General features: G+C 39.6%; 1 protein-coding gene across 4 annotated transcripts in view; it reads right to left on the reverse strand.

Moving 5' to 3' along the window:
• The window catches only part of ppm1ba (protein phosphatase, Mg2+/Mn2+ dependent, 1Ba), a 109583-nt gene extending 100757 nt beyond the window's left edge, over nucleotides 1-8826 (reverse strand). The window contains exon 1 of one of the 4 annotated variants that reach the window (XM_052012120.1): nucleotides 8451-8826. The gene's annotated coding sequence lies outside the window, so the exon portion shown is untranslated. Of the gene's footprint in view, nucleotides 1-6380; nucleotides 6489-8450 lie in introns of those variants that run through there. The other 3 variants (XM_052012115.1, XM_052012113.1, XM_052012119.1) reach the window with 3 other exon arrangements.
• Nucleotides 8827-9825: the final 999 nt, after the last annotated feature.

The raw sequence follows: 9825 nt of genomic DNA on the forward strand, positions 1-9825 counted from the left end.
TCTACATTACAACAGGGACTATACTTCACTGACAGTAAAATACTTTGGAACATCTCCGGACTATTATTGAAGATAAAAACATGTGCAGGTAATATTTCAAATAAAAATAAGAAAATGGCAGTAATATTGAACAACTGCTTTCTTGATCTTCACAAGAGAATACCTGACAGCCCAAGGAAAAAATAAAATCAAGAATTCATTAAAATTAATCAAGAAAAAAGAGAAAACAATGACAATCAAATCAGATTTTTTAAAATTAAGCTCCCAAAATAGGATTATAAAGGAAGTAGGTGAGGAAATTGATTTTGAAAAACACACCTTAGATTGCAAAATTGAAAATTGTTTAAGAAAGATGAGAAATCAAGAAGTTATTAGCTGCCGAGGGGGACTTAATTATAATCAAGGTCAGTGACCAGGCATTTAAAGAAATCTGAACTCTAAGAAGAGTTAAAATGGTGACGTAACCAGCACATCTCTTCAAATCAAACTAAAATAGTAGAAAGAAGAATAGAAAATGAATGCAATACTCAGGTCAGGCAGCATCTCTGGAGAGAGAAACATAGTCAATGACCTTTCATCAAAAATGAGAAAGCTAGAAATAAAACAAGTTTTAAAGTAAGTTTTCATCGGTTCTAATGAAAGGTCATTCACCTGAAGCATAAATTGTTTCTTTCTCCACAGATGCTGCCTGACCTGAGTATTTTCAGTGTTTGTTTCTATTTCACACTTACAGCACCTGCAGTATTTTGATTTTGGATTACAGCATTGTTTAACTTCCTGCCCACTCTTCAGAGCCTTTGTTTCTCTCTTTGATGGGATTTCCATTTGTATCCTTTTTCTTTGTTCACCTTCATTGGTTTCCATTTCATTCAATGTTTTTGGTAAAGTAATTTATCAAAATTTACCTCCATAGCTGTATCTCTTTCCTTAGTGGCTCTCAGTTATTCAATGTGCATTCCAACTAAAATTTCATTCCTCACATTTTAGATCTATCAGCATTTCTTGAACGACCACTTCCATTGCATCTTTACTTAAAACCATGCATCAGTTCCCATCCTCTCCAACATTCTCAGAGACACTTGCTCTTGCTCAAAGCTTTCCTGGTTCTACTTCAGCCTTTGCCACATCCAGTGCTTCAATTAAGAATTCTTGTTTTCCTCCTTTCATGCGTCAAGGATTACAAACCAAAAAATCTTGAATTCTAATACTCAAGATCTCCCCAGTGGGCTTACCCCTTTCTGTTTTTCACAGGCCTAACCATCTTCAGCTGCTTCGTCAATGCCCTTCCTTCCCTCAAAAGGTCAGAAGTGGGAATGTCACCGATGACTGAACAATGTTCAATTCCATTCTCAGGAAATGAAGCAGCCCATGCTTGCATGCAGCAAGACCTTGACAACATCCAGGCATGTGCTGATAGACAGCAAATAACTTCTGTGCTACAGAAGTGTCAGCACTGGCCATCGCTGACAAGAGAGAGTCTAATCACCTATCCCTTCATTCAATGGCATTATCCCCACCATCAATTTCCTGGGAGTCACCACTGACCAGAAACCCAGCTGGACCAACCCCATAAGTATGATGGCTACATGAACAGATCCAAATCATTCATGTACATGAAAAACAGTAAGGGCCCCTGCACAAATCCCTGGTCTCAGGATTCCAATCACAAAATAAACCCTCTACCATCATCCTGTCTCCTCACAGGAACCAACAAAGAAGAGTAGTCATGGTAACTGTGAGAATCAGAGGACTTGTACTGGAGTCTGCTTAATAACCTATTCTCTGAAATGGAGACTATTGATGCAATCACAATGAAAGCACACCAGCACCTCTACTTTCTGAGAAGTTTAAGGAAATCTGGCATGTCACCAAATAACTAAATTCTATAGATGTACTGTTGAAAGTATCTTGAACGGCTGCATCACAGCCTGGTACAGCAATTCCAATGCACAGGAATGAATGCAAGAGGCTGCAGAGAATTGTAAACACAAACCAGTCCATCATGGGCACAGCCCTCCCCACCACTGACAGCATCTACAGGGACTGTGTCAAGGTAGTGGCATCTATCATCAAGGATCCCCACCATCCAGGTCATGCCCTCTCACTGCTATTGTCAGGCAGGAGGGTACAGAAGCCTCAAGTCCCACACCACCAGGTTCAGGAACAACTACTTTCCTACAACCATTAGGTTCTTGAACCTACCTGCAAAATCCTAACCCCACCTCAGCAATGGAACACTATAGGCCACCCCATGCGCTACCATGGGCCTCTCTTCAATTGTGTCTGTTTTTTTTGAACCAAGGTCTCTTTTCCCCCCACTGTATGGTATAATTTTATGTATAATTTACATTCAATGCATTGTCCGTACCTATGTGCCTACGATGCTGCTGCAAGTTTTTCATGGTAGTGTACCTCACCATACGTGTGCACATGACAATAAACTCGATTTGACTTGACTTGAGATGAAGTCATCAAGAAAGGGAAGAGTTGACAGTAAACACATGAAGATGAGAGCAGAGTGGAAAATGACAGCAATGATTAACCTTTCCAGTCAGTAGGAAGTGGGACTGATATAGTCATCTGTCGTCAAACAAATTCGGGGTCTCAGAAGGCAAGGACTATGAACACAGTCTGGAAATAAATGATTTATTTACAAAAGACAAATGTGGGAAAATGGTAACGGGGATAATACAAACACACACACACTTTATAACGAGCATGGGAAAATCGCAATGGGGGTAAAATACACACACACACACACACACACGCAACGAACTAGGTACATACAATCAAGGAAAAACAATACGATACCCGCCACCCCTTGACTCAGTGCAGGCACAGCTCTATGCTACTAGGGACACTAACTAAGACGCTCCCAACCCCTTAACAGTGCACACCTCACCAATGATTTCTCCAGCGCTGCTTCACAGTGCTCGGCCTGGAGTGAATCAGGGTGATCCCTCGAAGCAGACAAAAGAGCCAAGCACATGTCGCACTCTGTATAGTGCTGGAAGGCTGGGGGGGGGGGGTCCCAGCCCAGGTAATTTACAAAGGCCAATGGTCAGGTGTGCGCTGATGGGTAGGGTGGGGCCAAACCTTGATTGGCAGTGGTGTGTCTTCCGACCAGGTAGGGGGCAGCGCTGTCACCGGACCAGGTGGGGGCAGTGCTGTCACATGACAGCCACAACCCTCCACAACACATCATCTATGCAATAGAAAAATGGGTGAGTAAGGGGAGCTAAATAGAACTGCAAAAGAGAATGTTCCACATATCCCACAAAGACAACAATATCTTGAACCCATGTGCATTTACAAAGCAACACCTTTTACCTGGAGCAAGTATGTGAGAACAAGTCCAATCACGTGGAAGTGTGCCTGATGACTGGAAACAGTTGAGACGTTCTTTAATGGGACAATATGTTTAAGACAACCTGGTTGAAGAGCTATGGAGGGAACTAGATTTGCACCATGAAAATAAGAACTTAGGGTCAGGCACCTAAAGACTTTAAGTGATGGAAGGATCAGAAGCGGAAAGAAACTGAGCAAAGAGAATAAAAAGAATCAATTTAGGAAGAAATGAGTTCCATGGGATAAGAACATGTTGATACAAATAGAAGACATGGGAATATCTGTGGAGACAGTTTTTGATTTGATCGCTTATTTGCGCACATTTTCTCAATAAATTCAATTCAGCCAAATATCTTTCACAAATCTGCACTTCGTCTGTGGAATTTTATTCTTTCTTTTGCACACAAGGGAGATGACCAGAATCACAGAACTGTTGCAGCACAGGATGCAGCCATTCATCCCATCATCCATGCAAACTCTTGATGTGCAATCCTGAGATCACGTTCCACAGCTCTTTCCCTATAGCTCTACAAATTATTTTTGATCAAGGGCCTGTTCAATTCCCTCCCTCACCATACTTGTAGTCAGCAAGTTCTCCCTCACATCTCCTTGTGGGAACGCAAGAAGTCAGGATTTGGAAGAGGCCACATGACCACTCAGCCTGCTCCACCATTCAATATGATTATGACCAATTTGCTCCAGGCCTCATCTTCTCCTTATTGCCCTCAATTCCCCGATGTTTCAAAAATTTCTCAATCTCTCTTTACATACCTCCAACGATCTAGCTTCCACAACTCTGCAGGGTAGAGAATTCCAGAAATTCACTATCCTGTGCAAGAAGAAATTCCTACGCACCTCAGTTTTAAATGACCACCCCTTCTCTTGTAACTACATCTTCGTTCGTGACTCTCCCTCTCGTGAAAACATCTCAACATCCACCTTGTCGTGGCCCCTTAGGATCTTATATGTTTCAATAAGATTACCCCTTATTTTTCTGAACTCCAAAGAATAAAGCTATTTATTTGGCCAATTGTGATCCAGGAATGAGCCTAGTGAATCTCTTTTGAAGTGCCTCCAATGCCACTGTATTCTTGCCTAAATAAAGGGATCAAAACTATCTACGGTACTCCAGATATGGCCTCACCGACACCCAGTACATATGTGACAATACTTCCTTTTATCTAAACTCCAACTGCCTTACAATAAAAGCCAATACATCATTTGCCTTCCTAATTAGTTACTGTACTTTTTGTGATTTGTGCACAAGAACTCCTGGATCCCTCTGTGTTCCCAGAGGAAGTGGTTGAGGCAGGTACATTAACAACATTTAAAAGGCACATGGATAGGAAAGGTTTAGAGGGATACGGGCCAAACATGGGCAAATGGGACTTGCTTAGATGAGTATCTTGGTCAATAGTGAGGTTAAAGGGTCTGTTTCTGTGCTGTATGACTCTATTTCACTTATTTGCAACTTCTATTCATTTCGAAATTGCCTTTTGATTGCTCTTACCCAAGTGCATGATCTCATACTTTCCCACATTAAACTTCATTTGTCAAGTTTTCACCCAATCACTCAGTCTATTTGTATCCTGCTGCACAGTCCAAATATCCTCATCACAAAGTGCCCTCCCACCTATTTTTGTATTGTCAGCAAAGTTAGGTACCTTACACTCTGCTCCCTCTTCCAGGTTTCATTAATATAAATAGCAATTAAATGGGGGCCAAGAACTGACCCTTGGGGCACACCACCAGTTAAATCCTTCCAGTTTGAAAAAGACTCATTTATTCTCAGTTTTAGTCAAAATTTTATATCTGTATCTCCTGGTACTTGAACCGTCTGCCAATGGGAACAGTATCCTTCTAATTACCCTCTCAAAATCAGTCAAGATCTTGCACATCTCCATCAATTCTTTACATTCTCTACTCAAAGGGGAAGAACGCTTTGCTTTACCAGTCTGACCATATAGCAATTTTTATTTTGGGATCTGGAGTCACTGGCAAAGCCAGCATTTATTGCCTCCCCTAATTGTCCTCAAGAAAGAGGTGATGAGCTGCTCTCTTAAAACAATGCAGTTCTTCTGGAGGAGGTACTTCCACAGTTGCTGCAAGCAATGACCCAACAATGATAAAGGTACAATTTTATATTTCCAAGTCAGTATGGTGTACAAGAAAACACGCAGGCAGTATTGTTCCCATGCAACTGAAGCTCATGCTCCTTGGTGGGATAGGTCACATGTTTCATCTCTGGACCCGTTTTTTTCTGTACTCTCTTAGACCTTATCATTCTTACTAAATTTAGGAAACCAAAATTGAACGCAATACACCAGAGAGTGTTATATACAGTTTCATCATAACTTCCCTAGTTCAGTACCCTACGTATGAATCCCAGGATCCCATGTGCTTTGCTAATTATTCTCTCAACATGCCCTGCCATGTTCAAGAATTTATATACACATACACCCATGTTCTACTGTTCCTGTTTACATTTCAGAACTGTGCCATTTGGTTTGCATCATCTCTTTATTCCTTCTGCCAAATGTATAAATTCATACTTTCATGTATTAAATATAACTTAACACTTGCCTTCCTGTTCTATCAACCTACCTATGCCCTCTAGCAACCTATTACTATATAATTAATATATTCAAGGAAAGAGATCTATTTCTTAATGCTAAAGGTATCGAGGGATATCGGGAGAAAGTGGGAACTGGGCACCTAAGTAGGTGCTCAGCCACGATCATATTGAATGGTGGAGCCGGCCAACATTTACAACACTTCCAAACTTTGTCATTCACAAATTTGGAAAATTAATTCTATTAATATATAGATATATATATATATATATATATATATATATAAAAGTAATTTATATTTATCAGGCAGTGGCCCCAACACCAAGCCCTGCTGCTATCTACCTCCCTGCAAAGTAAAAAAAACTATTTACTACCAATCTTTATTTTCTGACTTAAAGTCAATCCCTAACCATACTGCTATTGCCCTTTTGTTTCCATGTACCTCACCTGCTTGCTTACCTTTCAGTTGTTTACCGTGGTTCAGCTTGCAGCAATTTTGCCTCCGGTGCACAAGATTGTGGATTCAAGTCCCACTCCAGAAACTTCAACTTAACAATATAAACAAACTCCAGTGCAAATTTTCTGGAACACTGCATTATGGGAGATTGCTCACTTGGGTGGAAAACCAGTTCTGGTATTATAGCAAAGAAAAGCAGGGGAATTATAGCAGTGTCCTGGCTAACACATCTTTACAACATTAATATGCAAACTGATGTCATGTTGCAGGGCTTGCACTTCAAAAGTAATACATTGGCAGCAAAATACTTTGGAAAATCTTGAGAAAGTAGCCTCTACATAAAAGTAGGATTTTTCCTTTTTTCCTGAACAGCATGTAAACTTGCTACTTCTCACTTGGCAAGCATTCCACTTCAATCCTGAGCATTCAGGGATACTGCGCATCTCCACTGAGTGGATTTCTTACTTATAGCTCAATTGATTTTTTAAAAAATATAGTTCCCTTTTATGTACTTATTTATAAATGTGGCTCTTCCATACCTTCATCAGGTATGTCTACAATTCTGCTATTACTTTGTATCACAAAAGTATTACTTTGTAAAAAAAACAGATTATCACTTCCACACTCAATAACAGATCATCCCCGATGTGTTCAAGAATTAGGCAACTTTCAGTTTTTCTTAAAAGAAATGAAAATTGGACAGCGAGCCTGTTTAACATATACAAACCTATTCCCACCCACCACACACACAAACTTCTCTAAGTGCTACAGCACCAATTTGTTACAATTTCATTATATGGGAAATATTATCTGAAGGTTCTCTAAATCTCCTAAACTAGCCATTAAATAGAAGCTTGAGCTTACAAATTTGGATTTGGCAAAGCTTTTAACCCAGCTATAACTGTACATAAATGAGCTACATCAGAAGGGTCTTAAAAGTAACAGTGCAAGACTGATAGTGTACATAGCATTTTCCCATCACCTGATTCACAAACACAAGAAAGTTTATCAAAATTGGTTTATTCTACCAAGAAGAAAAACTAAAACTGAACACACATTACATTTCCTATCGAGTTTCACTACTACCTTGAAAACGCAAAAAACAAATCCTAGTTTAGTAAACAAATTTAAGTGGCAGAATTAATTAAAATAAACGCAAAACTAAAATTCAAAAGTGTTCAATCAAGAGAAAACTAATCCAACAAATGCACAAAGAAAGACAACACAAAATATTTGGGAATTGTCAAAACCAAATAATACTATTTTGTAAAATGCATCAAATGCTATCAAGTTTCTCCAGAACCCAAACCTGTCAATTTCAAGGACATGACAGGGACATATTTTATTAAAAATATGCATGGATTACATATTCATTCAAACGTTTGTATTTAAAAATAAATTACAGTTTAAACCAAATCCAGTGGAAATACAACACATTTAAAACAATAAAAATCACTAAAAAAAAGGAAAAGAGTGAAAAATAAGTATTTTGCTCCTATTTTAGCATTATTCTCATTTTATAGACTTGTTTAAAAATGCTTTAAAATACATTTAAACAGCTGTCAAATAAAAATCTGAGACTATTTCTGACACAAGAGATCGACAATGACCTTTTATCATGTCCCAGTCTACCTGCTCCTCAGTTAAAGGGGCTGATGTCATTTTAAGCAATGCCTAAATACTTATGTCAACACATTATACAGATAATTTAGACAATTATCTTCTGGAAACAGCTTTATCTTGTGTGCGTGTGTACATGTTTTGACAATTGACAAATGTATAAAGTGGGAATCTGCCAGTCTTGGCTTTATGTACGAAAATACATGATGAGACACACACTCTTGAACAAAAATAATGGTTTGGGCCTAAGCCTTTTCGCAAGCCCCGACCTCCGGTGAGAGAATCGGGCCGGGAGAGGAAGGAGTGACGGGGGGGGGGGGGGGGGGGGGGGGGAGGGGAGAGAAGCGAAGAGGGTGCCATGGTGAGGGGAGGGTGGGGACGGTGAGGGGAAGAAGAGGGTAGACACACACCGACACGGAGACTCTCCCAGTTATTTAAACACGGCTACTTACGCCTCTTTTTTTCCTGCCTCTCCCGTTGTTAAGTTCCCGATTTCAGACTTACACACGAGGTTAATAATTTTTTTAAAAAATATTTTCTTCAGAATACTAGTTTATACAGTATTGTCACTCATTAATGCCTGCAGCTCACAGCAGCGGACATTTTCAGACATTTTAATGACGTCTTAGACGGACATCAAATATGATTTTTTTAAAAAAACAAGTGAGGGTCGAAAAAGAAACAGACGCCACTGCCGCTCATTCCATGGAGATAGCGCTTGGGCGGGCGCGTCCAACAAACTATGTAATCAAAGTTGTTGTGTGATAGATGTGTTTTCGCCCTTCCCTCCCGCTCCAAAAGCCGAAAATTGATGCAGAACTTTTAGTCAACCCATTTTTATCGTCAACCATACAATTTATTTTGTCTTTTTAAATCCCGTCTCCTTTTCAAATCTCTATTTATCATTGGTGCAAATACGTCAGGCTTCCTCGCCGATTGGACCATACTACATGTCAATCAATTGTTTCACCATGTAGGTTGATCCTCGCCCGCCCGATAACTTTGAGGCAACTTGTACCCGGATGTTACTGGGATGAAATCACCAGTAGCCAATACGAGCCGATGATGTCAGTTTTGCAACAATAATTTCTTTTTCCCACCACCTCTCACCTGTTTAAGTGTGCTGTCGCATATCTAATAAAATAAACTCATTTACGTTGAAGTCCAAGCACATCTCAAACTTGTGATCGTGTATTTTAGCGAATTGCACTCTTACACTTTTGTCAGAAGCTTTTTGGTTACAGATGCGTGACGTGTTGACGTTCTATTTTTAGGTCGTGCTGAAGCAGCCAAGGCAACTGCAGCTCAGTACAGCTTTGAGTGTTTTCAACTAATGTGTTATCAACCACTTTCTAGATTGAATCACAAAAATTTTAAATATTCATCAAAATGATCTTATTATTGTTATGATGCTTTCCATTTACAAATTGCTTCATGGATGTAATATGTGCCATTTGTAACATTGCTTGTTAAATCATTGTTATTTTAAAGCTCTACCACTTTAAGGATTACATCATGTGACCGACTGCTTACTGATTTGCAACATTGTTTTGCGTGGTTTGTCACAGTTGTCCGTCTCTGTGGAAGAAACCGCAGTCTTGACATTTTATGGTTTTAATTATTCGCCACCATCTTAGAGAAATGGTATTGAGACATGGTTTCCAGAGTGCTTCTTGATGAAACCAGAAAATTTAGATGTTGTAATACTGAATGTTGGGCATGATCCTTACCAATTGAGATGATATGTGAACGTGGTTCTGAGAGTGAACTGTGTGGTTCAAGTGAAACACAGTAAAAAGTCTTGAAAAACTGGATTACGTGCCCTGT

Source organism: Pristis pectinata, chromosome 3 (genome assembly GCF_009764475.1).
Source record: "Pristis pectinata isolate sPriPec2 chromosome 3, sPriPec2.1.pri, whole genome shotgun sequence".
Taxonomy (NCBI): Eukaryota; Metazoa; Chordata; class Chondrichthyes; order Rhinopristiformes; family Pristidae; genus Pristis; species Pristis pectinata.